We start from the raw sequence: 27,673 nt of genomic DNA, 5'->3' as shown, positions 1-27,673 counted from the left end.
ATAAACCCAACACAAACACAAACGCAGATCCAGAGAAGGAGGGTACAACACAATGCAATGTGACAAATGTGCGCACTGTCAAAAAAATTAGCTGGCACCTTACTATGAAAGGCAGTAGTCGCATACACGGCCACGGCTTTCTTTTTCTAGGACATAAACAAACGGTTTCGAAGCTAGAATATCGTCTCCTGCTTTGTACTCGAGCATTTTCTGCTGCTGTGCCATTGAAGGCTCGAACTATGCTATAAGATAGTCTCTTTCCAGTTTATGAACAATAGTTTGCGATTGCGAGATACTCTCTCCTGCTTTGTACTTGCTTGTACAGTGCCCAGGTATCACACTACTTTGGCCTTCAGCCTAGAGGCCTACTTGACCCCTCTGTAGTTCCAGCAAATAGTAATAATTGTGGTTATTGAGACGGGAAATGGCACAGTATCTGTCACACATACCATTGGCCACATGAACTGCAGCGTAAGGAAAGGAAGGTGGGGTTGGGGTGCCATTGTGAAGGTCTCCAGGATAATTTTGAAGTGGTAGGTGAATATGTTTATTTAGAACAAGTAATAACTGCAGATCCAGAGAAGGAGGGTACAACACAACGCAATGTGACAAATGTGCGCACTGTCAAAAAATTAGCTGGCACCTTACTATGAAAGGCTCCCCGCAGGGAGGCGTCTGCAGCATGCAGACGTTGGTGAGTGGCGACACCACGGGGTTAACCCGAGCATCCGCAGGGACATCCCCGCAGGGGGATGATGGTGAACAATGCGTCACCACGGACCCGAGCATCCGCGCTTAGCCGTGCGTGGCATCGCCGTGTCCGGGGAAAAGGGGATCCTGGTGGTTGAGCCGATGCCGAGCGTTTGGACCCTTAAGGCCCCTCGGCGGAGGCAACACACCACTTTGGCCCCAGCTTCCTGTAGACGGCACCTCCGGCCTGACCCGACCGGGGGAAATCGGCAGTCGCCTTTTCCTGTCCTCCCCTCTACCTTTCACTTTCCTATTTCCTTTCTTACAACTTTCCTGTATCCTCCTCTCTGCTTTGTTTTTTCCTTTTTCCTGGCGGCGAGGGTTAACCGTGTGTGACCAACTACCCTGAGTTGAGTCATATTAGGTTATAGTTAAGGTGTACAGCTGGCGTGGGCAGGACTTGCTCGCAAGTTCCTGTCCCGTCCCCTTGTTGGGCTCCATGGTGGGTGGCTGGCACCATGACCGAAAAACTAGAATTTTTATGGCTCCCCCTTTTTCCAAACTAGATCGCTCTCTCAAGAGAGGGCGGAACGAAGCAGAAGAGTTTTTTCAAGAAAGAAAAGTCAGTTTTCCTAAGTACCATGTGATCCATAGTGAAGTACAAGATAAACAAGCTAGAATCCTGTCCCCCTTCCTAGTGTCAAGGTGTTTGACAGAAGCCTTGGGCATTGGCTACAAGGTATCTAAAATGGCTAGCGGTGACTTACTGCTCGAACTGCGTGACAACGTCCAACACTCAAAACTCGTAAACATTGTATCTGTTGGGGATATTCCCGTCTCCGTGACGTCACACCGATCTCTGAACACCGTCCGAGGCGTTATATCCGAAAATGACTTTGTCCACATCACTGAAAAAGAGATGCTCGAAGGTCTGAGTGACCAAGACGTGATAGATGTTCACAGAATCAAGATCCGGAAGGATAATAAGGAAATAGACACAAAACACATGATCCTGACCTTCAACACCAGCACACTGCCCGACACAGTCGAAGTAGGTTATCTGAAAGTTAACGTAAGACCATACATTCCCAACCCTCGCCGATGTTTCAACTGCCAACGGTTCGGTCACGGCTCACAAAGTTGCCGCGGCCGGAAAACGTGCGCGAAATGCGCCTCGAAGGATCATTCTGATCAATGTGACGCAGCCCCGCACTGCGCAAACTGTGAAGGTGACCATGCAGCATACTCCAGGGCGTGTCCGTCCTGGAAAAAAGAAAAGGAGATAATCACCATAAAGACAAAGGAAAACATTTCATTTAAAGAAGCGAGAAGGCGTTTTGCACTCACCAACTCATTCTCCTTCACAACAAAACAAAACTTCGCCGATGTGGTGCGTGGGCGCGGCGCACCACACCAGGCTTCGGCACCTGTCCCGGTCACACGTAGTGAGCCTGGGGCGGGGCCATCCGCGCCGTCTGGTGGAGTAGCTGACGCTACTCTGCCAACTCCAAGTCAGGCTGCGCAGACCCCCGGGTCGGCGGGCCTCAAGACCTCTCCCACAGGTCGAGGTCAAACTCTAACGTGAACGTGCCTTCCGCACGGTCATCCAGCGCCTCCGCAGAGGCGATGGACACGACCCCGGGCAGCCCTGCGCCGTCCACGTCGGACGGTCGGCGGAGCTCTCTGGATCGATCAAAAAAAGACAGGCCCCGAGTCACGGGGCCATCAAAAACTTGATCTAGTTTTTCACCCGATACAAACACAAAAATAAGATGGCTTTCGTAATACAATGGAATTGTAGAGGACTTTTACACAATTACAGTGACATAAAAGACATACTAGGGGCACATGCTCCTGTCGCCTTATGTCTACAAGAAACAAATTTAGGTCCCCAAAAAAATAACTTTCTAAAGAATTACACTGTTTTCCGCCGCGATCGCGAACAGGCGAGCCGACTATCGGGAGGCGTAGCCATCATAGTGAAAAGCGGCGTCCCGGCTCGAGAGCTTAAACTAAAAACAAGACTTGAAGCTGTCGCAGCCACTCTGGTTGCCCATAAAACCATCACAGTGTGCTCACTATATATCGATCCGCACTTTAATTTAACACTACATGACTTAGAGGATCTTTTAGAGCAGCTACCAGAGCCATACCTGATAGTTGGAGATTTTAATGCACATTCACATTTTTGGGGAAGTGAAATAACTGACGCTAGAGGCCATCTCGTAGAGGATTTTATTTTATGCAATGACGTCTGTTTACTCAACTCTAATAAGCCTACATACTGCTCCCCAACCTCGGGGAAAATGAGTGTTTTAGATTTGTCTTTTAGTTCACCGTCTGTTTTTAACGATTTTAACTGGAGTGTTTTAGACAATCCATATGGAAGTGATCATCTCCCTGTCGTAATAAGTCTTTCATCCTCGCTAACAGTTATTCCCACAAAACCACGGTGTTGGAAGCTAAATTTAGCTGACTGGCAACTTTTTACAGCACAAGCTACATTAGAGAAAATAGGTTTAGAAAATGTTGACATCAATGAGATAAATGAAAAATTCACGAATTGTATCTTAGCTGCCGCACATTTAGCGATTCCTCAATCCTCTGGAATAGTAAAACAAAATCACAAATACTGGCACACAAAAGAATGTAAAGATGCAAAAAAGAAACAAAACAAAGCCTGGGGCATTTTTCGGAGATATCCAACACATGACAATCTCATAAACTTTAAAAAAGCAAGAGCAAAAGCACGATACATCAGACGCAACGCAGAAAGGGCATCATGGCAACAGTACATATCCTCGATAAACAGCTCAATAACATGCAAAAAAATGTGGGAGCAGGTGCGGAAATTCAGTGGAAATTTTACTCCTTTCACATTTCCAATGCTAACAACACCCGGTACACAAACAACATTAGAAGAGCAGGCCAACATATTGGGTGAGCATTTTGCTACAGTATCAAGCTCAGCCAACTACACACACTCCTTTCAAAAGCACAAAACAATAGTAGAAAAACAAAAACTTCCCTTCAGAACATGCATACATGAAGACTACAATCAGCTTATTACAATGCAGGAACTAAACTCAGTACTAACATCCGGTAAAAAGACAGCACCAGGCCCAGACAATATACATTATGCCATGCTTGCTCACCTCTCTGAGACTGCCATAGAGGCTCTCCTAAAATTTTTCAATAAAATATGGATGAGTGGAGAAATCCCCCAAGCATGGAGAGAAGCAATCATAGTACCCTTTCTAAAACCTGGCAAACCACCAACTAGTCCCACCAGTTACAGGCCAATAGCACTCACTAGCTGTATAGCAAAATCATTCGAAAGCATTCTAAACATCAGACTAACCTTCACACTTCAGTCCCGGCAACTTTTAGATATACACCAATGCGGGTTTAAAAAGGCATGTTCCACAACTGATCACCTTGTTCGCTTTGAGAACACAGTCCGCGAAGCGTTCATCCACAAGCAACACTGTATCGGGGTCTTCTTCGACCTGGAGAAGGCTTACGATACCACGTGGAGGTTCGGTATCCTCCGTGGCCTAGCGGACCTAGGTATCTGCGGCAGGATGCTGAGCTGTTTGAACGACTTCCTAACCAACCGCACGTTCCGAGTCCGCCTAGGCGCAACCTTCTCCAACACTTTTATACAAGAAACTGGCGTACCCCAGGGGTGCATCCTCAGCACGACCTTATTCATCATCAAAATGAACTCCATAGGAAAAGTAATCCCAAAATCCATAATGTACTCAGTTTACGTAGATGACCTCCAAATAGCATGCACGTCTTCCAGCATACCTACCTGTGAGCGACAGATACAAATAACACTAAATAAACTGGCCACCTGGGCAGATAGAAACGGATTTAGATTTTCTCCTCAGAAAACAGTAGCGGTTCTATTCTCTTTGAGACGAGGCCTACAGGCCGACCCCACACTATATCTAAACCAGACCCCATTACCTGTCAAACAAGAGCACAAATTTCTAGGGGTAACTTTCGATAAAAAGCTCAGTTTCTTGCCACATATAAACAGCCTAAAGAAAAAAGCTTCCCAGGCCCTCAATGTACTGAAACTACTGTCAAGAAAACGCTGGGGGTCTGATAGGGCATGCCTGTTACATATATACCGTTCTCTGGTTCGCTCTAAGTTAGACTATGGGTCCATCGTATATGGCTCAGCAAGACCATCCTACATAAAACGACTGGATCCTATCCACAATCTTGGTTTAAGGTTGTCTTCAGGTGCTTACAGAACTTCACCAACAGCAAGTCTGTATGTGGAAACGAATGAACCTTCCTTAGAAGATCGAAGAACTGCACTAACTTGTACATACATCCTCAAAATCCTTTCACAGCCCAAACATCTCTGTTACCCAATTGTCACGAAATGCCCATCCCGAATGCTCTTCAACAACAAGCCCCATGCAATTAAGCCGTTGCTCTTGCGCTTCGAAGAAAAATGTCAAACCCTGAACATACTAAATGAAATCAAAAATATTACCCCAAGACACGAAGCGCTACCACCGTGGTACACTCTCCCCACAGTGTGTGACGTCACACTAACATGCTTCAGTAAAACCTGTACGCCACACGACCATATAATACAAGAATATCTAGCACTACAAGAAAAATACAGAAATTACACTGCATTTTATACTGACGGGTCAAAAACTCATGCTCATGTAGGAAGCGCAGTAATACAAGGAAAAAATGAAAATGCAGTACGACTGCCCTCATCTGCTACAGTTTTCACCGCGGAGTGTTATGCTATTAGTGTTGCGGTACAGAAAATAACAAATGAAAACATCAAAAAGAGCATCATTTATACAGATTCACTGAGCGTCCTTACAGCATTAAACTCCAAAAATGCCACAGAGCCACTGATTGGAAGCATCATACACAATATAGTAAAGGTCACAACACGAAAACATGTTATAAAATTCTGCTGGGTTCCCAGTCACGTTGGAATTAGGGATAATGAGAGAGCCGACATGTGTGCTGCACAAGCCAGAGCCATGGAGGTGAAACAAGTGGGTTTGCCTCCGAGGGATTACATGAAGTTAGTCCATAGCAAACTAAGAGCCAAATGGCAAGCTTCTTGGGAAAATGAAAGAAACAACAAGCTGCATACTGTAAAGCCTATTTTGAAAGAATGGAAATCATGCCGTCATAAAGAACGTTTTATCGAAGTAATTTTATGTCGTTTACGCATAGGCCACACACACATCACCCATAACTTCTTATTAACAAAAAAAGACAAACCTGAGTGTGAAATGTGTGGTGAGGAGCTCACAGTGAATCACATTTTAATCTCTTGTTCGCATCTCGAAGAACTTCGAAAGAAAATTTTTACGGTATTTTACAATGAACACATTCCATTTCATCCCGCATTACTTTTAGGCGAGCAAACACTGGTCGAGTTTTCACTTGTTTGTAAGTTTCTAAAGAAAGCCAATGCTTTAAATTTAATATAATGTAACTTCTATACACTTAACATAACATCATCTAACCTTGTGTTTGGCGCATGATAGCCATAGTTGCTTATGTGCCAAAAAACCCCATATAACCATATAACCTGCTTTGTACTCAAGCATTTTCTGCTGCTGTGCCATTGAAGGCTCGAACTATGCTATAAGATAGTCTCTTTCCAGTTTATGAACAATAGATTGCGATTGCGAGATACTGTCTCCTGCTTTGTACTTGCTTGTACAGTGCCCAGGTATCACACTATAAATGAAATGAAATTTAAGCGCACACGAAAAACGCACACAAGAGGAGATACACACAGGACAGGCGCTATTGTTTTGTTAAGGTATCACACTATTTTGGCCTTCAGCCTAGAGGCCTACTTGAACCCTCTGTAGTTCCAGCAAATAGTAATAATTGTGGTTATTGAGACGGGAAATGGCACAGTATCTGTCAAACATACCATTGACCACCTGACCTGCAGCGTAAGGAAAGGAAGGTGGGGTTGGGGTGCCATTGTGAAGGTCTCCGGGATAATTTTGAAGGGGTAGGTGAATATGTTTATTTAGAACAAGTAATAACTGCAGATCCAGAGAAGGAGGGTACAACACAACGCAATGTGACAAATGTGCGCACTGACAAAAAATTAGCTGGCACCTTACTATGAAAGGCAGTAGTCGCATACACGGCCACGGCTTTCTTTTTCTAGGACATAAACAAACGGTTTCGAAGCTAGAATATCGTCTCCTGCTTTGTACTCAAGCATTTTCTGCTGCTGTGCCATTGAAGGCTCGAACTATGCTATAAGATAGTCTCTTTCCAGTTTATGAGCAATAGATTGCGATTGCGAGATACTCTCTCCTGCTTTGTACTAGGTAGGTGAATATGTTTATTTAGAACAAGTAATAACTGCAGATCCAGAGAAGGAGGGTACAACACAACGCAATGTGACAAATGTGCGCACTGTCAAAAAATTAGCTGGCACCTTACTATGAAAGGCAGTAGTCGCATACACGGCCACGGCTTTCTTTTTCTAGGACATAAACAAACGGTTTCCAAGCTAGAATATCGTCTCCTGCTTTGTACTCAAGCATTTTCTGCTGCTGTGCCATTGAAGTCTCGAACTATGCTATAAGATAGTCTCTTTCCTCCCCGCAGGGAGGCGTCTGCAGCATGCAGACGTTGGTTAGTGGCGACACCACGGGGTTAACCCGAGCATCCGCAGGGACATCCCCGCAGGGGGATGATGGTGAGCAATGCGTCACCACAGACCCGAGCATCCGCGCTTAGCCGTGCGTGGCATCGCCGTGTCCGGGGAAAAGGGGATCCTGGTGGTTGAGCCGATGCCGAGCGTTTGGACCTTTAAGGCCCCTCGGCGGAGGCAACACACCACTTTGGCCCCAGCTTCCTGTAGACGGCACCTCCGGCCTGACCCGACCGGGGGAAATTGGCAGTCGCCTTTTCCTGTCCTCCCCTCTACCTTTCACTTTCCTATTTCCTTTCTTACAACTTTCCTGTATCCTCCTCTCTTCTTTGTTTTTTCCTTTTTTATGGCGGCGAGGGTTAACCGTGTGTGACCAACTACCCTGAGTTGAGTCATATTAGGTTATAGTTGAGGTGTACAGCTGGCGTGGGCAGGACTTTCTTTCAAGTACCTGTCGCGTCCCCTTGTTGGACTCCATGGTGGGTGGCTGGCACCATGACCGAAAAACTACATTTTTTTATGGCTCCCCCCCCTATCAAAACTTGATCGCTCTCTCAAGAGAGGGCGGACCGAAGCAGATGACTTTTTCCAGAAAAGAAAAGTATCCTTTCCAAAATTTCATGTCATTCACAGTAATGCAGAAGAAAAACAAGCTAGGATAATATCCCCATTCCAAGTCTCAAAACGCTTGACGGATGCCTTAGGCCTTGGCTACAAGGTGTCAAAAATGGCCAGTGGCGACTTACTTCTTGGACTGCGCGACAGCATACAACACTCAAAAGTTGCAACAATTGTATCCATTGGGGACATCCCTGTCTCTGTGACCCCTCATCGGTCTCTGAATACTGTACGAGACGTCATCTCTGAAATAGATTTTGTCCACCTTTCTGAAAAGGAAATGCTCGAAGGACTTACTGACCAAGAAGTTGTAGATGTCCACCGGATCAAGATCCGGAAGGATGGCAAAGAAGTGGACACCAAACACCTGATCTTGACATTCAACATGAGCACATTACCCGAATCCATTGAAGTAGGCTACCTGAAAATAAATGTAAGACCGTATATTCCCAACCCACGCAGATGTTTCAACTGCCAGAGATTTGGCCACGGCTCCCAGAGTTGTCGCGGCCGCAAAACTTGCGCAAAATGCTCTTCGAAGGACCACCAATCCGAAGAATGTGTTGCTAACCTACGGTGTGCAAACTGTGATGGCGACCATGCTGCCTACTCCAGGGCTTGTCCGTCCTGGAAAAAAGAGAAAGAAATCATTACTCTCAAGACTACGCAAAACATTTCTTTCAAAGAAGCAAGAAGGCAATACTCTCAAACAAACAAATTCTCCTTCACTGCAAAAACAAACTTCGCCGATGTGGTGCGTGGGCGCGGCGCACCACACCAGGCTTCGGCTCCTGTCCAGGCCACACGTAGTGAGCCTGTGGCGGGGCCATCCGCGCCGTCTGGTGGAGTAGCTCACGCTACTCCGCCTACCCCAAAGGAGGGGACGCAGACCCCCGGGTCGGCGGGCCCAAAGACCTCTTCCCACAGGTCGAGGTCAAATTCGAAAATCAATGTGCCTCCTGCACGGTCGTCCAGTGCCTCCGCAGAGGCGATGGACACGACCCCGGGCAGCCCCTCGCCGTCCACGTCGGATGGTCGGCGGAGCTCCCTGGATCGGTCAAAAAAAGACAGGCCCCGAGTCACGGGGCCATAAACAACTTGATCTAGCTTTTCAATCAGTACAAACACAAAACTAAGATGGCTTTCATAATACAATGGAACTGTAGAGGAATGTTGAGGAACTACAGTCATATAACTCATATTCTAGGGTCAGTGATGCCTCTAGCCCTATGTCTCCAGGAGACCAATCTTGGTCCACAACATTCAAATATCTTAAAACATTATACAACTTTTAGGCGTGATCGCGAACATGCAAATAGACTCTCGGGAGGCGTCGCAATCATCATCCAAAGCGGCGTCCCGGCTCAAGAAATCAAACTGAAAACAAAACTTGAGGCGGTTGCGGTTAGCGTCATCAGCTACAAAACCATTACAATATGTTCTGTATATCTTCCCCCACACATCACATTAACATGCCAAGATCTAGAAAGCCTGACCGATGAACTGCCGGAGCCATTTCTGGTAGTTGGCGATTTTAACGCTCACTCTCTGTTTTGGGGAAGCGAACGCTGTGACTCTAGAGGCCAAACAATCGAAGATTTTATACTTTCGAATAATGTCTGTCTTTTAAATACGGGAAAAGCCACATATTGCTGTCCAAGCACAGCAAAAATGAGCTCTCTCGATTTAGCTTTCGCATCACCATTACTTTTTAACGATTTTAAATGGGATGTTTTAAATGACCCCATGGGCAGCGATCACTTACCTATCATCAGGCTCTCAGCGTCTACTCCAATCATCCCCACAAGGCCACGGCGCTGGAAAATTCAGCTCGCCGACTGGTCACTTTTTACAAAAAGTGTCACTCTGGAAAAGGAATTTTGTGACGACCTTAGCACAGATGAAATTAATGAGAAGTTTACTGAATGCATAATATCGGCTGCAACACTCGCTATACCACAAACAACAGGACTTGCACAAAAGAAACATAAAGCGTGGTGGACAAAACAATGCACATTAGGAAAAAAACAACAAAACAAAGCCTGGAGCGCTCTGCGTCGATATCCCACTGCAGAGAACTTACTTACCTTTAAGAAGGCAAAAGCCAGAGCGCGGTATGTGCGAAGAAGTGCAGAGAAAACCTCTTGGCAGAAATATGTCTCCTCAATAAATAGTTCAATAACATCAAAGAAAATGTGGGAAAAAGTTCGTAAATTTACTGGTGACCATACCCCTTTCACACTTCCTCTCTTGACAGCACCCGGGACACAAACATCTTTAGAAGAACAGGCCAACATACTGGGCGAGCATTTTGCTGAGATCTCAAGCTCATCCAACTACACAAACACATTTCAGAAATACAAATCAATAGCTGAAAAACTAAAATTTTCATCTGGAGCAGGTGTACATGAAGATTATAACCAGCCTCTCACAATACAAGAATTAAATAAAGTATTATCTTCTGGAAAAAAGACAGCACCAGGACCAGACAACGTGCATTACGCTATGCTTGCACATCCCTCCGAGGCTGCTGTAGAGGCACTGTTAAAATTCTTTAATAAAATCTGGATAACTGGAAATATACCTGACGAGTGGAAAAAAGCAGTCATAATACCTTTTCTCAAACCCGGAAAACCACCAACAAGTCCTAGCAGTTACAGACCAATAGCCCTCACCAGCTGCATTGCTAAATCTTTCGAAAGTGTAATAAACATTAGATTGACCTTCATACTTGAATCTCGGCAACTATTAGATACACACCAATGTGGGTTTAAAAAAGCATGCTCGACCACAGATCACCTTGTCCGTCTAGAAAACACCATCCGGGAGGCGTTCATCCACAAGCAGCACTGTATTGGGGTCTTCTTCGACTTGGAGAAGGCCTACGATACTACGTGGAAGTTCGGCATCCTCCGTGACCTAGCAGAGCTAGGTATCCGCGGCAGGATGTTGAACTGCTTGAACGACTTCCTGGCTAACCGCACATTCCGAGTCCGCGTAGGAGCAACTCTCTCCATGACTTTCACCCAAGAGAACGGCGTACCCCAGGGGTGCATTCTAAGCACGACACTCTTCATAGTAAAAATGAATTCCTTAGCTAAAGTAATACCCAAGTCCATAATGTATTCAGTTTATGTAGACGACCTACAAATAGCATGCACGTCCTCTAGCATATCAACCTGTGAGAGACAAATACAAATCACACTAAATAAACTAGGTGCTTGGGCAGACAGAAATGGGTTTAAATTTTCTCCTCAAAAAACAGTAGCTGTTCTTTTTTCATTGCGACGAGGCCTACAGGTCGATCCTAATCTATACCTGAATCACACTGTGCTACCAATTAAACAAGAACACAAATTTTTAGGCCTAACTTTCGACAAGAAACTCACATTTCTACCACACATTAACAACCTTAAAAAGAAAGCTTCTCAAGCCCTCAATATCTTAAAAGTTCTCTCACGGAAGCGGTGGGGGTCCGATAGAGCAAGCCTTGTACAAATATATCGCTCTCTGGTTCGCTCCAAGCTGGACTACGGGTGCATAGTATATGGTTCGGCAAGAGCATCCTACTTAAAAAGATTAGACCCCATTCATAACCTTGGTCTGCGCCTATCATCTGGAGCATACAGAACATCACCAGTAGTTAGCCTTTACGTTGAAACTAATGAAGCCGCTCTTGAAGATCGAAGAATTGCCCTTACATGCTCATATGTCTTAAAAATCCGTTCTCTTCCGAAACATCTCTGCCATCCAATTGTCACCAAGTGCCCATCTAAAAGATTATTCTCCCCGCAGGGAGGCGTCTGCAGCATGCAGACGTTGGTGAGTGGCGACACCACGGGGTTAACCCGAGCATCCGCAGGGACATCCCCGCAGGGGGATGATGGTGAACAATGCGTCACCACGGACCCGAGCATCCGCGCTTAGCCGTGCGTGGCATCGCCGTGTCCGGGGAAAAGGGGATCCTGGTGGTTGAGCCGATGCCGAGCGTTTGGACCCTTAAGGCCCCTCGGCGGAGGCAACACACCACTTTGGCCCCAGCTTCCTGTAGACGGCACCTCCGGCCTGACCCGACCGGAGGAAATCGGCAGTCGCCTTTTCCTATCCTCCCCTCTATCTTTCACTTTACTATCTCTTTCTTACAACTCTCCTGTCTCCTCCTCTCTTCTTCGTTTTTTCCTCTTTTTCCTGGCGGCGAGGGTTAACCGTGTGTGACCAACTACCCTGAGTTGAGTCATATTAGGTTATAGTTAAGGTGTACAGCTGGCGTGGGCAGGACTTGCTTTCAAGTTCCTGTCGCGTCCCCCTGTTGGGCTCCATGGTGGGTGGCTGGCACCATGACCGAAAAACCTCAATTTTTTATGGCTCCCCCCCTTTCAAAACTTGATCGCTCTCTCAAGAGAGGGCGGACCGAAGCAGACGACTTTTTTCAAAAAAGAAAAGTATCATTTCCAAAATTTCACGTCATCCATAGCAAAGCAGAAGAAACGCAAGCAAGGATAATATCCCCATTCCAAGTCTCAAAACGCTTGACAGATGCCTTAGGCCTTGGCTACAAGGTGTCAAAAATGGCCAGTGGCGACTTACTTCTTGAACTGCGCGACAGCACACAACACTCAAAAGTTGCAACAATTGTATCCATTGGGGACATCCCTGTCTCTGTGACCCCACATCGGTCTCTGAATACTGTACGAGGCGTCATTTCTGAAATAGATTTTGTCCACCTTTCTGAAAAGGAAATGCTCGAAGGACTTACTGACCAAGAAGTTATAGATGTCCACCGGATCAAAATCCGTAAGGATGGCAAAGAAGTGGACACCAAACACCTGATCTTGACATTCAACATGAGCACATTACCCGAATCCATTGAAGTAGGCTAGCTGAAAATCAATGTAAGACCGTATATTCCCAACCCACGCAGATGTTTCAACTGCCAGAGATTTGGCCACGGCTCGCAGAGTTGTCGCGGCCGCAAAACTTGCGCAAAATGCTCGTCAAAAGAACACCAATCTGAAGAATGTGTTGCTAACCCACGGTGTGCAAATTGTGAAGGCGACCATGCTGCCTACTCCAGGGCTTGTCCGTCCTGGAAGAAAGAAAAAGAAATCATTACTCTCAAGACTACGCAAAACATTTCTTTCAAAGAAGCAAGAAAGCAATACTCTCAAACAAACAAATTCTCCTTCACTGCAAAAACAAACTTCGCCGATGTGGTGCGTGGGCGCGGCGCACCACACCAGGCTTCGGCACCTGTCCAGGTCACACGTAGTGAGCCTGGGGCGGGGCCATCCGCGCCGTCTGGTGGAGTAGCTCACGCTACTCCGCCTACCCCAAAGGAGGGGACGCAGACCCCCGGGTCGGCGGGCCCAAAGACCTCTTCCCACAGGTCGAGGTCTAACTCAAAAATCAATGTGCCTCCTGCACGGTCGTCCAGTGCCTCTGCAGAGGCGATGGACACGACCCCGGGCAGCCCCTCACCGTCCACGTCGGATGGTCGGCGGAGCTCCCTGGATCGGTCAAAAAGAGACAGGCCCCGAGTCACGGGGCCATAAACAACTTGATCTAGCTTTTCAATCAGTACAAACACAAAACTAAGATGGCTTTCATAATACAATGGAACTGTAGAGGAATGTTGAGGAACTACAGTGATATAACTCATATTCTAGGGTCAGTGATGCCTCTAGCCCTATGTCTCCAGGAGACCAATCTTGGTCCACAACATTCAAATATCTTAAAACATTATACAACTTTTAGGCGTGATCGCGAACATGCAAATAGACTCTCGGGAGGCGTCGCAATCATCATCCAAAGCGGCGTCCCGACTCAAGAAATCAAACTGAAAACGAAACTTGAGGCGGTTGCGGTTAGCGTCATCAGCTACAAAACCATTACAATATGTTCCGTATATCTTCCCGCACACATCACATTAACATGCCAAGATCTAGAAGCCCTGATCGATGAACTGCCGGAGCCATTTCTGGTAGTTGGCGATTTTAACGCTCACTCTCCGTTTTGGGGAAGCGAACGCTGTGACTCTAGAGGCCAAACAATCGAAGATTTTATACTTTCTAATAATGTCTGTCTTTTAAATACGGGAAAAGCCACATATTGCTGTCCAAGCTCAGCAAAAATGAGCTCTCTCGATTTAGCTTTCGCATCACCATTACTTTTTAACGATTTTAAATGGGATGTTTTAAATGACCCCATGGGCAGCGATCACTTACCTACCATCATCAGGCTCTCATCGTCCACTCCAATCATCCCCACAAGGCCACGGCGCTGGAAAATTCAGCTCGCCGACTGGTCACTTTTTACAAAAAGTGCCACTCTGGAAAAGGAATTTTGTGACGACCTTAGCACAGATGAAATTAATGAGAAGTTTACAGAATGCATAATATCAGCCGCAACACTCGCTATACCACAAACAACAGGACTTGCACAAAAGAAACACAAAGTGTGGTGGACAAAAGAATGCACATTAGCAAAAAAACAACAAAAGAAAGCCTGGAGCGCTCTGCGTCGATATCCCACTGCAGAGAACCTACTCACCTTTAAGAAGGCAAAAGCCAGAGCGCGGTATGTGCGAAGAAATGCAGAGAAAACCTCTTGGCAGAAATATGTCTCCTCAATAAATAGTTCAATAACATCAAAGAAAATGTGGGAAAAAGTTCGTAAATTTACTGGTGACCATACCCCTTTCACACTTCCTCTCTTGACAGCACCCGGGACACAAACATCTTTAGAAGAACAGGCCAACATACTGGGCGAGCATTTTGCTGAGATCTCAAGCTCATCCAACTACACAAACACATTTCAGAAACACAAATCAATAGCTGAAAAACAAAAATTTCCATCTGGAGCAGGTGTACATGAGGATTATAACCAGCCTCTCACACTACAAGAATTAAATAAAGTATTATGTTCTGGAAAAAAGACAGCACCAGGACCAGACAACGTGCATTACGCTATGCTTGCACATCTCTCCGAGGCTGCTGTAGAGGCACTGTTAAAATTCTTTAATAAAATCTGGATAACTGGAAATATACCTGACGAGTGGAAAAAAGCAGTCATAATACCTTTTCTCAAACCCGGAAAACCACCAACAAGTCCTAGCAGTTACAGACCAATAGCCCTCACCAGCTGCATTGCTAAATCTTTCGAAAGTGTAATAAACATTAGACTAACCTTCGTACTTGAATCTCGGCAACTACTAGATAAACACCAATGTGGGTTTAAGAAAACATGCTCCACCACAGATCATCTTGTCCGCCTAGAAAACACCATCCGGGAGGCGTTCATCCACAAGCAGCACTGTATTGGGGTCTTCTTCGACTTGGAGAAGGCCTACGATACTACGTGGAAGTTCGGCATCCTCCGTGACCTAGCAGAGCTAGGTATCCGCGGCAGGATGTTGAACTGCTTGAACGACTTCCTGACTAACCGCACATTCCGAGTCCGCCTAGGAGCAACTCTCGCCATGACTTTCACCCAAGAGAACGGCGTACCCCAGGGGTGCATTCTAAGCACGACACTCTTCATAGTAAAAATGAATTCCTTAGCTAAAGTAATACCCAAGTCCATAATGTATTCAGTCTATGTAGATGACCTACAAATAGCATGCACGTCCTCTAGCATATCAACCTGTGAGAGACAAATACAAATCACACTAAATAAACTAGGTGCTTGGGCAGACATAAATGGGTTTAAATTTTCTCCTCAAAAAACAGTAGCTGTTCTTTTTTCATTGCGACGAGGCCTACAGGTCGATCCCAGTCTATACTTGAATCACACTGCGCTACCAATTAAACAAGAACACAAATTTTTAGGCCTAACTTTCGACAAGAAACTCACATTTCTACCACACATTAACAACCTTAAAAAGAAAGCTTCTCAAGCCCTCAATGTCTTAAAAGTGCTCTCACGGAAGCGGTGGGGGTCCGATAGAGCAAGCCTTTTACAAATATATCGCTCTCTGGTGCGCTCCAAGCTGGACTACGGGTGCATAGTATATGGCTCGGCAAGAGCATCCTACTTGAAAATATTAGACCCCATTCATAATCTTGGTCTCCGCCTATCATCTGGAGCATACAGAACATCACCAGTAGCCAGCCTATACGTTGAAACTAATGAAGCCGCTCTTGAGGACCGAAGAATCGCCCTTACATGCTCATATGTCTTAAAAATCCGTTCTCTTCCGAAACATCTCTGCCATCCAGTTGTCACCAAGTGCCCATCTAAAAGATTATTCATCAACAAACCACATTCTATCAGACCATTACTATTGCGCTTTGAAGACAAATGTGAAGAGCTAACAGTACTAGATGCCCTACCGAATATTGCACAAAGGAATGAATATTTACCACCATGGTACAGCCTGCCTTCAGTATGTGACCTCACAATGACACATTTAGATAAAAAGCAAACGCCAAATGAGTACATATTACAGGAATTCTTTGCACTACAAGAAAAGTATGACACTTACATTGAATTTTATACCGATGGCTCAAAAACAGAAAATCACGTTGGAAGTGCAGTAATCCAAGGAAAAAACAAACAGATAATGCGACTACCAGAATGCGCATCGGTTTTTACTGCTGAGTGTTATGCCATCTTTGTAGCTGTGGAAAAAATAGTAAGAGAGAATATCAAAAATAGCATCATTTACACCGATTCCCTGAGTATGCTCAAAGCACTGCACTCCAGAAATGCTGCTGAACCCATAATAGGTAACATCATACATAACATTGTTAAAATCACAAAACAAAAACGTAACATTAAATTCTGCTGGGTTCCTAGCCATGTTGGAATCGTAGGTAATGAAAAAGCAGATGTATGCGCTGCACAAGCCCGGAATGGCCAAATAAAACAAGTGAGCATACCGCACAGGGATTGCTTAAAGTTTATCAACAGTAAACTCAGAAATAAGTGGCAGGCCGCATGGCAAGATCACGTAAACAACAAATTAAATTCTGTGAAACCAATTTTAGGGGAATGGCAATCATGTAGGCATCAAGAACGTTTTACCGAAGTTATTTTATGTCGGCTCCGCATTGGACACACCCACCTCACGCACAACTTTCTGCTAGCCAAACAAAACAAACCTGTCTGTGAAATGTGTGGTGCTGAACTCACAGTGAACCACATTTTAATCTCATGCATAAAATTAGAAGAACTAAGAAAGAAATATTTCACAACATTTTACAGGGAAAGCATCCCATTACACCCCATGCTACTCTTAGGTGATCGAGCACTGGTTGACATTTCATGTATTTTTAGGTTTCTCAAGGAAGCCAACGTTTTAAACAAACTCTAAGTATTTTTAAAAAGCTTCACCATTAACAAAAACTCTAACCTTGAGGTTGGCGCAGCATAGCCTCAGTTGCTTTTGCGCCATAGAAATCAATATAACTAACTAACTAAAAGATTATTCATCAACAAACCACACTCTATCAGACCATTACTACTGCGCTTTGAAGATAAATGCGAAGAGCTAACAGTGCTAGATGCCCTACCAAATATTGCACAAAGGAATGAATGTTTGCCACCATGGTACAGCCTGCCTTCAGTATGTGACTTCACAATGACACATTTAGATAAAAAGCAAACGCCACATGAGTACATATTACAGGAATTCTTTGCACTACAAGAAAAGTATGACACCTACATTGAATTTTATACCGATGGCTCAAAAACAGAAAGTCACGTTGGAAGTGCAGTAATCCAGGGAAAAAATAAACAGATAATGCGACTACCAGAATGCGCATCGGTGTTTACTGCTGAGTGTTATGCCATCTTTGTAGCTGTAGAAAAAATAGTAAGAGAGAATATCAAAAATAGCATCATTTACACCGATTCCCTGAGTATGCTTAAAGCGCTGCACTCCAGAAATGCAGCTGAACCTATAATAGGAAACATCATACATAGCATAGTTAAAATCACAAAACAAAAGCATAGCATTAAATTCTGCTGGGTTCCTAGCCATATTGGAATTTCAGGTAATGAGAAACCAGATGTATGCGCTGCACAAGCCCGGAATAGCCAAATAAAGCAAGTGAACATACCGCACAGGGATTGTTTAAAATTTATATACAGTAAACTAAAAAAAAAGTGGCAGGCAGCATGGGAAGAGCACGCAAACAACAAATTACATTCTGTTAAGCCCATTTTAGGGGAATGGCAATCATGTAGGCATCAAGAACGTTTTACCGAAGTTATTTTATGTCGGCTCCGCATTGGACACACCCACCTCACGCACAACTTTCTGCTAACCAAACAAAACAAACCTCTCTGTGAAATGTGTGGTGCTGAACTCACAGTGAACCACATTTTAATTTCATGCATAAAACTAGAAGAACTAAGAAAGAAATATTTCACAACATTTTACAGGGAAAGCATCCCATTACACCCCATGCTACCCTTAGGTGATCGAGCACTGGTTGACATTTCATGTATTTTTAGGTTTCTCAAGGAAGCCAACGTTTTAAACAAACTCTAAGTATTTTTAAAAAGCTTCACCATTAACAAAAACTCTAACCTTGTGTTTGGCGCATCATAGCCTCAGTTGCTATTGCGCCATAAAAATCAATATAACTAACTAGGTCTCTTTCCAGTTTATAAACAATAGATTGCGATTGCGAGATACTCTCTCCTGCTTTGTACTTGCTTGTACAGTGCCCAGGTATCACACTATTTTGGCCTTCAGCCTAGAGGCCTACTTGACCCTTCTGTAGTTCCAGCAAATAGTAATAATTGTGGTTATTGAGACGGGAAATGGCACAGTATCTGTCACACATACCATTGGCCACCTGAACTCCAGCGTAAGGAAAGGAAGGTGGGGTTGGGGTGCCATTGTGAAGGTCTCCGGGATAATTTTGAAGTGGTAGGTGAATATGTTTATTTAGAACAAGTAATAACTGCAGATCCAGAGAAGGAGGGTACAACACAACGCAATGTGACAAATGTGCGCACTGTCAAAAAATTAGCTGGCACCTTACTATGAAAGGCAGTAGTCGCATACACGGCCACGGCTTTCTTTTTCTAGGACATAAACAAACGGTTTCGAAGCTAGAATATCGTCTCCTGCTTTGTACTCAAGCATTTTCTGCTGCTGTGCCATTGAAGGCTCGAACTATGCTATAAGATAGTCTCTTTCCAGTTTATGAACAATAGATTGCGATTGCGAGATACTCTCTCCTGCTTTGTACTAGGTAGGTGAATATGTTTATTTAGAACAAGTAATAACTGCAGATCCAGAGAAGGCGGGTACAACACAACGCAATGTGACAAATGTGCGCACTGTCAAAAAATTAGCTGGCACCTTACTATGAAAGGCAGTAGTCGCATACACGGCCACGGCTTTCTTTTTCTACGACATAAACAAACGGTTTCGAAGCTAGAATATCGTCTCCTGCTTTGTACTCAAGCATTTTCTGCTGCTGTGCCATTGAAGGCTCGAACTATGCTATAAGATAGTCTCTTTCCAGTTTATGAACAATAGATTGCGATTGCGAGATACTCTCTCCTGCTTTGTGCTCAAGCATTTTCTGCTGCTGTGCCATTGAAGGCTCGAACCATGCTATAAGATAGTCTCTTTCCAGTTTATGAACAATAGATTGCGATTGCGAGATACTCTCCTGCTTTGTACTCAAGCATTTTCTGCTGCTCTGCTATTGAAGGCTCGAACTATGCTATAAGATAGTCTCTTTCCAGTTTATGAACAATAGATCGCGATTGCGAGATACTCTCTCCTGCTTTGTAATCAAGCATTTTCTGCTGCTGTGTCATTGAAGGCTCGAACTATGCTATAAGATAGTCTCTTTCCAGTTTATGAACAATAGATGGCGATTGCGAGATACTCTCTCCTGCTTTGTACTCAAGCATTTTCTGCTGCTGTGCCATTGAAGGCTCGAACTATGCTATAAGATAGTCTCTTTCCAGTTTATGAACAATAGATTGCGATTGCGAGATACTCTGAAATCATGACCAGTAGCTTATCACTATCGCTCAAGAGAAAAGTATGTAACAGTTGCATCTTACCGGTACTAGCCTATGGGGCTGTAATGTGGAGGCTAATGAAAAGGGTTTTATTTGAGGACAACGCAGTGGGCTATGGAATGGAAAATGGTAGGTGCAACGTTAAGGGATAGGAAGCGTGCAGAGTTGGTCACAGAAATAACTCAAGTTAATGACATTCTAGTCGAAATCAAGAAGAAATGGGCGTGGACAGGACAACCGATGGTCACTGAGAGTAACAAATTGGATTCTAAGGGAAGGAAAGCGTAGGAGGGGGCGGCAGACTACGCAGGGGGCGGCAGAAAATTAGGTGGGCGGATGAGATTAAGAAGTTTACAGACGTCAAGTGGATGCAGCTAGCACAGCACTGGGCCAATCTTTCATAGCGGGAAACTGTGCTGATGTTTGTTTTCTTCCAGATCTACCTTCTGCCTCTGTAGAATGAGGTGCCGTGCCTCACTGTCCACTTTTGCCTTTACAGTTTTGATGTTTTAAATCTCCCTCTGGTGTATCTCACGCTCGTGCTTTTCACGCATGGTCAGCAGCTGGAGGCCGATGTTTTGTAGTCCTCCGATTCCTGCAAAGAGAGGGCAAGTTCGATATTTATTTCAAGTGAGCGCATCCACTAGAGCTAAACAGCTAGAGTTGCTGGTTGGTTTATGGGGAAAACCATACTGAAGGGCTGTGTATAATTTCGACTACCTGTGGTTCCTTAACGTGCCCTGACATCCTACTGTACATGGGTGTCTAGAATTGTGCCTGCATCGTCGAAGATGGGGCCAATGATCCTGCCGTCGAAAATTCCGCACCAGACATTAAAGGACCACTGATACTGACGCTGCGATCAGACCAGCCAGTGCGGTTTCTCTCCGCTCCAGTAATGGGCATTGTGGAGATTGACGTAGGCGTTTCTGGAAAAGCTTGCCTCATCAGTCCAGAGCACGTCGTTAAGGAAGCATGGCTCATCGTCACACTTTATCACAATTCAGTTGCTGAAGTCAAAGGAGGCTTTGGAAATCATTCACCCCTAACTTTTGGTGGAGTTGATGGTACGCGTGACACTTTTCCTTCTTCGTGATTATCCAGGCAGATGACTTCAACACCATTGTGTCTGCACTTACATCACGAACACTTGTGTGAGGGTTCACAGCCATGAATGCCACCAACATGTCGGTCTCCACTTCTTCACTAAGTTCTGTGCCTCGTTCTCTTGAGAGTCCCTGTCTGCTTTAGCGTCTTGTAAATCTTCTTCATTGTGGATGGAGTTGGCTTCCCTCCACAGCCAGAAGATTGGTATATTTTCGAGGCCTTCCTCCTATTGCCGTCAGCAATAGGATTCTTGCCCAAGGCAAGAATCATATTTGCCTTTGCTCATTTGTAAAGTGCATCCTTCTGGTCGCGCAGAGCAAAAATGAAAAGAAACCGTTCTGATCATTATAGGCAGTGATAAATGTTTTTCAAGTTCAGTTAAAATTGAGAGAAACCTATAGACCCCCAACTTTTGAGTGCGTGTTTTCTTCCTTGTGGTAATGTGTAAGGCATTATTATGCATGAATTACCACCTGGTGTTCCCCTACAACCGCTAAATAATTTATAATTACATTTATTTTTCGTGCTGTTTCAGTTTCAACAGCCGAATGCCGATGCTTTACCTTTCTTATGTTTACATATGTAAAGCTAAGGCCACTAAAATGATCAAGATACTGACGATCATTGCCTATACGGACGACAGTTCTGTAACGCACTTCATATATGCTGATTCATTTTTGCACTCCAGGGTAAAATATATTGAAACCACATCCTTGTTTTGCAATGCAACTTGCGGTAGCACTTTTGAGGTGAAGGAATTTGCAACTAGTGACATGCACTGAGAAAAGTAATCACTACCAGCAACACAACAGTTCATCCTTACTCATAGGGAATGTGCTGAAGTGTTTGCAGGTTGCATTGTGCTATGAAGCTGGTTCAAAAAGCTTGACAAGAACGAAAAGCAAAATCGCATACTCTTTCCACATCTACATTCAGTAAGTACACAGGCAGCTGTTTGGAGGCTCAGCTTTACTAGCTGCAAGGGAATGTGCTGAAGTGTTTGCAGGTTGCATTGTGCTATGAAGCTGGTTCAAAAAGCTTGACAAGAACGAAAAGCAAAATCGCATACTCTTTCCACATCTACATTCAGTAAGTACACAGGCAGCTGTTTGGAGGCTCAGCTTTACTAGCTGCAAATGTGACATGCAGAAGGGCCTTCATACTTGCCAGGTTCCAGTGTCCAGCATCAATCGCAGCATCTTGTAGCGCCTAAGTGTGAACAAAAAAATTTTACAAAGTTCACTCCAATTGAGCATTCTTAGCAAAATCACACGGCAGCCGAAAACTGTGTGCACTGAAATCACATGATAGTTTCAAAGACATTGTATATCGCTGCAATGCCTTTTTATATCACTTCAAGGTGACGGAATACCAGCGTAACAATTAAAGCAGTGCATATTCTTCATCAGGTATGCTACTAAAGTGGAAACAATTTAATATCATAAGCAAAGGAAGGCTATTGTTACCTTCAATTCAAGCAGGGTATCATTTAGAGAAACAGCCGGCTGAGAAACATCAGCATTATGAGCAATACATACAGCAGCTGCTTCCTTTGCACGCAGTTTTCTTGCTAATGCATTTGCCCTGTGGGAACAACATAATATGAAAAAGCTTAGTGTGTAAATATAGTGCTTACATCTCGTACAACCCTTGAACCACGAATTTGGCAGGGGAACAAAAGAGATTTAGAAAGATAAGCTATCTTTTTTTTTCACAAAATGGATCTAATCCAAAGCTTACATTATATTTACAGGAGCTTTCAAAATTTTACTCTTTTTCAATAATATCGTCATATACACTGCATGCAGTTACCCTTGCAATATCAAGAGCACCTCAAATAACAAGTATTCCTGGGTAACTTACCCAGCCATACTCGAAACTTGACTGCCTTTTCTTGCTCGATGGAACTGCTTCCCACTGCATATCTGTGCATGCTGCAGCAAGAGCCTCTCCCAAGTCTGCGTACTGCCATCACTTTAGTGCACAGTTAGAATTTTCAATGCAGCTGTCCTTACTGAAAATAATATGTTATTTAAATAGTACAAATTGCCAGTACAGCAACAAAGCACGAAGTATTATCATCCAAAGCAAGAACTGACATTCACTTACTCCAAGAATGTGATCAGTTCATTCTTCAATTGCACTATCATTTGCTGATGTGCTCTTTTCTATAGATGCTATACAGAAAGCAATGGGGCTTAGGTAAAACGAAAACTTTGGGAGAGACAGACTGAGTGCTCCACTGGTTCTCTGATTTGGGCAGTTTTTTTTAATCAGAAATATAGGTTATGTAGGTTTTATTATCATGATAGCAAACTTTATGCTGCGCAAAATGCAGAGGTGCACCATAATAAGGGAATGCAAAAGTTTCAGCAAGAGCCCATTGAGCGAAGTAATTCATCCGCATGTTGTCGCCTTCTTCGACACAACATACCACACTCTTCATTGGCGCTAGCCCAACTCACAAGAAAGAATTGGAGTGATTATAGGTCCCATCCTTACTTTCCTCCGTTCAGGCAGAGTTAGGCTCTTGAAATCCAACCAAACTCGAAGAATGAATCAAAGCCAGGGCCATTCTCTCATCCCTTCTCTGCCCCCATCTTTTCGCCAGGAGAGCGCCTACCGGCATTTTCACATGAAGTGCAGAGAGTGCTATCGGATTGATTTTCACCGATAAGCCAGCTTTAATCTAATTTCACAGTGCGTTCACTTCTGCGCCTAATGACTGCTGAGCCACAGCAGCATTTATTTCCTTCTTCTTGTCCCTCTAAGCAGTAAGAAAACTTCCCATTTAGTTTTTACCCACAACTAATTCTGCCCAGTTGGCCCTCAATTGGGAATTTTTGCTTTCCACTTGACCCACAAATGGAACCACTTACTTCCCTGTTGGTGCCCAGTTCCCCCCATTTGGCCCTCGACTGGGGAACGATGTTTCCCAGTTTCCAGCAAGTGGAAAACGATGTTTCCCAGTTGCTGGAAAACTGGAACAAATTGCCTCCCCCATGGCCCCAACTGGGGCCAGTTGAATTCCAACTGAATTTCAAAGGTGTACCATTCTTCTTTGATTTGGAGTAGTACATCTTGGTAGATAGTTTTGCTCTGAAACCGAACATGGTGTGGGGATACAGTTCGTTGTCCTCCATGTACTGTTGTAGTCTCAGCGTCACCACTCGTTTGTACAGTTTTCCTAGGCACGATGTGAGCGAGATCGGTCTGAGGTTCTCAATTTGTAGTTTCTTGCCCGGTTTAGAAATCATGACTACCTCCGCATGCTTCCACTCCTCGGGGACGGTCTCCGCTTCCCAGTGTTTGTTGAGAAAGTCGGTGAATTCTGCGACTAGCTCATCACTGAGGTTGCGGATGAGTGCGTTATTGATCTTGTCTGTACCCGCGGCCGTGTTTCTGGTTGTGTTGCGAATCGCTGCGTAGACCTCTTCTCGCGTGATGGGTCTGTCCAGGGTATCGTTTTCTCTTCCCCGGTAGCGCTCTGCGTAAGCTGCTGGGTTTGTGTCCCCGAAGCACTTAACGCGTACTTTCTCCAGAAGTTCTGAGTGAAGTCCCTCGAACTGGTGGATTAACCGGTAGATGGCTTTGTTGTTTTCTGCCTTGGTCTTGGTTGGATCTATGAGAGCCTTGAGGATATGCCCCGTCCTCGATGTGCTCAAAGTTCCGTTGAGGGAGTTGCTGAATTGTTGCCAATTTTGCCTTGCCAATTGCGCCGCATACTCCTCTGCTTTCGCTGTGACTTCTACGATCTTCAGTTTTAGTTTTCTGTTGTACTTTTGTTTCTTCCACCTCTTGGTGAGCCCGCGTCTAGCTTCCCACAGCTTGAGCAGCCTGGCATCTACCTCAGGTGTCTGCGTCGTTCGCGCGATTTCTTTAGTGTACTTGCGCTGTTTTTCTTTGAGCATGTTTCCCCACTCTTTTATCGATTGGATCCCGTTCGCGGCGAGATTCCCGTCGCATGCCTCTCGAAAAGCGCTCCAATCCGTAATTTTTGCCGATCCCACGTGGAGCTTTAGCCCGTCTGAGGTTACTTGCGTTTTGAGTATGTAGTGGTCACTCCCGAGATTTTGTAACAGATTCTCCCACACTGCCTGTTCTGCTCCCCGTATGAATGTGAGGTCGGGGCACGTGTCTGTACAGCGTTCCTATTCTGGTTGGAGTGTCCGAGTCGGTGAGGAGGTTGCAGTCAGTGTTTTCTGCTGCCTCAGATAGTGCTTTACCTTTCGGGTTAGCTGTTTGGTATCCCCAGCTTTTGTCCATGGCATTGAAGTCTCCTAGTATGATTAGCCTGTTGTTTTTTGCTAGTTTGCGTGCGCCGTGGAAAAGTTCGTGAAATTTTGCTTTCCTCTGTTTTGGAGGGGTGTATGCATGTATGTATGTATGTATGTATGAAGATGCTGCCCCTCTTTCTTTTCTTCTTTGGTATAATTTCTATGACGTGTTCTACATCTGTGTCGGTTATCCTGTCGTGGTTTATGGCGATGAGCGCCTTACTGACGAGGGTTGCCGTTCTTCCTTTCTCCTGAGTCTCGTAGCACGTATATCTTGCGAGTGTTGGTGTAGTGCCCGTCTCTTGAAGCGCTATGATGTCGGGCGGTCTTTGTTGTGTATAGATGTGTTGTTGGAGTAGGCCCTGCTTCTTGCGGTAGCCTCTGCAGTTCCATTGCCATATGTCTACGGTTTCTTGCTTGCTTAAGTTTTTGTTGGCCATATTTAAGCTTCAGTGTTGTTTGTGGGCGAGTTGGCGAGGGCTGCCAGCGCGGGGCGGTGGTAGGCCTTTTCTCTAATGTTCTCGGCGAACTTCTACTTGCGGATGCTACTCCGGAGTTCTGGGACTTGCAGTTGCACTTGCTGCATCATCTGCTGCATCATGTGCTGCATCATTTGCTGGATTTCTGCCTTAAATGTAGTGAGATCCTCGTTGCCTGTTTGCGACAGGGCTTGGGTTTGTAATGTTTGTGGCTGCGGAGGGCTGTTCGACTTATGGGCTCGTACTGCCTTCGTGAGCTCTGCTATTTGGCGCTCTAGTTCTGTCTGCCTAGCGCGTGATAGTTCTAATTCGCGTCTCAGTGCTATTTTCTCCGCGTCCTCCTGTCTAGGTTGTTCGCGGTTGCTGTTTGTGTTTGTGTTATGTTTGTTAGTTATCCCTCCCGAGTCCGGAGCAAACCAGGGGTTTTAGGCTCCCCAGCTCACCTTGACGCCGCCGCTCTTTCGGGTTTGCTTCTGTTTCTTCTTCTCCTGCTGCTGCTGCTGGCTCCCTCCCTTCATGGCCGGGGGTGGCAGGGGCGGGAAGGACCGTGACCGGCTCCGTGAACTGCTCCGTGACGCCCGGGATCTCGAGCGGCTCTGCGAGGTCTCCCCTTCCGAGCTGAACCACCTCGGTTTCTCGCCACGGTCGTTCCGGCTGCGGCGTCTGCTCTCGCGTCCGCCGCCGTTGTTGCCGCTGTTGGCCTTGCCTCGCGGCTCCCTGGCTTTCTTTAGTCGGTCTTGACACTCCCTCGATCCGGTAGCGTGGTCGCCTCCGCAGATCAGGCATCTCGGGGTACACTGGTGGTCTTTTGGCGGGTTTGGCATCCCGCACTGTTTGCAAGCCTTGGCGTCCGGTGTGGGGCACACGTCGGAGCGGTGACCTTGTTGGCAGCAAACGTAGCAGATTTGTCTTGTGGGCCGATACGGGTAGCACTTGTACTCGGCTCCGCAGTAGATGACGTGTTTCGGTGTGATGGGTCCGTCAAAAGTGATGACGGCTGTCTTGGTCTTGTCTAGTCTTCGGGCGCTGTGGATGGTAACACTGTGTGCGCGTCCACAAGTCGGCTTTCAGTTCCTCCGGGGTCCACTCCGTGTATCACGCCACGCCGGGTGTCGTCCGGTGCGGCCACGTAAGCGTTCACGTCGTATGAGCGTCCCTCGATCTTCAGAGTGGCGATGCGTCTCGCGAGCTGGGCGGCCTCTTCGTTCGGCGTGCTCACGATTATAATATTGGATCCTGTACGGAGCCTGGTGATCAGGTCTCTTCCTTCGAACTTGTTGTTGCATGCCGCGGCGACGGCCCGGGCCACTTCGAATTGCTGGAGTGACTGGACTACCATTCCCTTCGGTCGCAAAATAATCTTGAAATCATCCCTGGTGAGCGGGGGCAGCCTTCGCCTAGGCTGCCGTTGCGTTCCTTTCCCGTCTTTTTTCAGCGCGCCAGCAGCTGGAACGCCAGCTGTCGGCGTAGAGGCCGGGGATACCCCTCCGAGGTCACCTTGAGCGGCCGGGAAAATTGCGGCGTTTGCGGCGGCGTTCCGTCCGTTTCTTCTCTGTCGCTTCTTTTGGCGTTTGGTCAGGGCCAATTCCCAATTTGCCTCGTCTTCTTTTTGGGTGTCTTGCTGCTCCTGCATGGCGGATTCCGCGATTCCCCCGCCTGCCGAATTCTCGGAGTCGGAAATGTCGAGGAACGCGTCGTCAATCTCTTGTGCTTCTAGCAAATTCTGGGCTATTCTGCTCGTTGATGGCTCAAAATCTGGGTATTCTGCGGTGCGGGAGGCAGTTCCAGGCTGCATCGCGGTCGCTCAGCGGGCCTGGCTGCCC

General features: G+C 45.7%; 1 protein-coding gene across 2 annotated transcripts in view; it reads left to right on the top strand.

The window, feature by feature from the left end:
- The window catches only part of LOC149334468 (endothelin-converting enzyme 1-like), a 369,834-nt gene that overhangs the window by 183,296 nt on the left and 158,865 nt on the right, over positions 1 to 27,673 (top strand). The gene's annotated exons all lie outside the window — the stretch shown is intronic.

This window comes from Amblyomma mixtum, chromosome 8, assembly GCF_055824585.1.
Source record: "Amblyomma mixtum isolate Tamu chromosome 8, ASM5582458v1, whole genome shotgun sequence".
In the NCBI taxonomy this organism is placed as follows: Eukaryota; Metazoa; Arthropoda; class Arachnida; order Ixodida; family Ixodidae; genus Amblyomma; species Amblyomma mixtum.
This window is presented reverse-complemented; position numbering and strand designations above follow the sequence as displayed.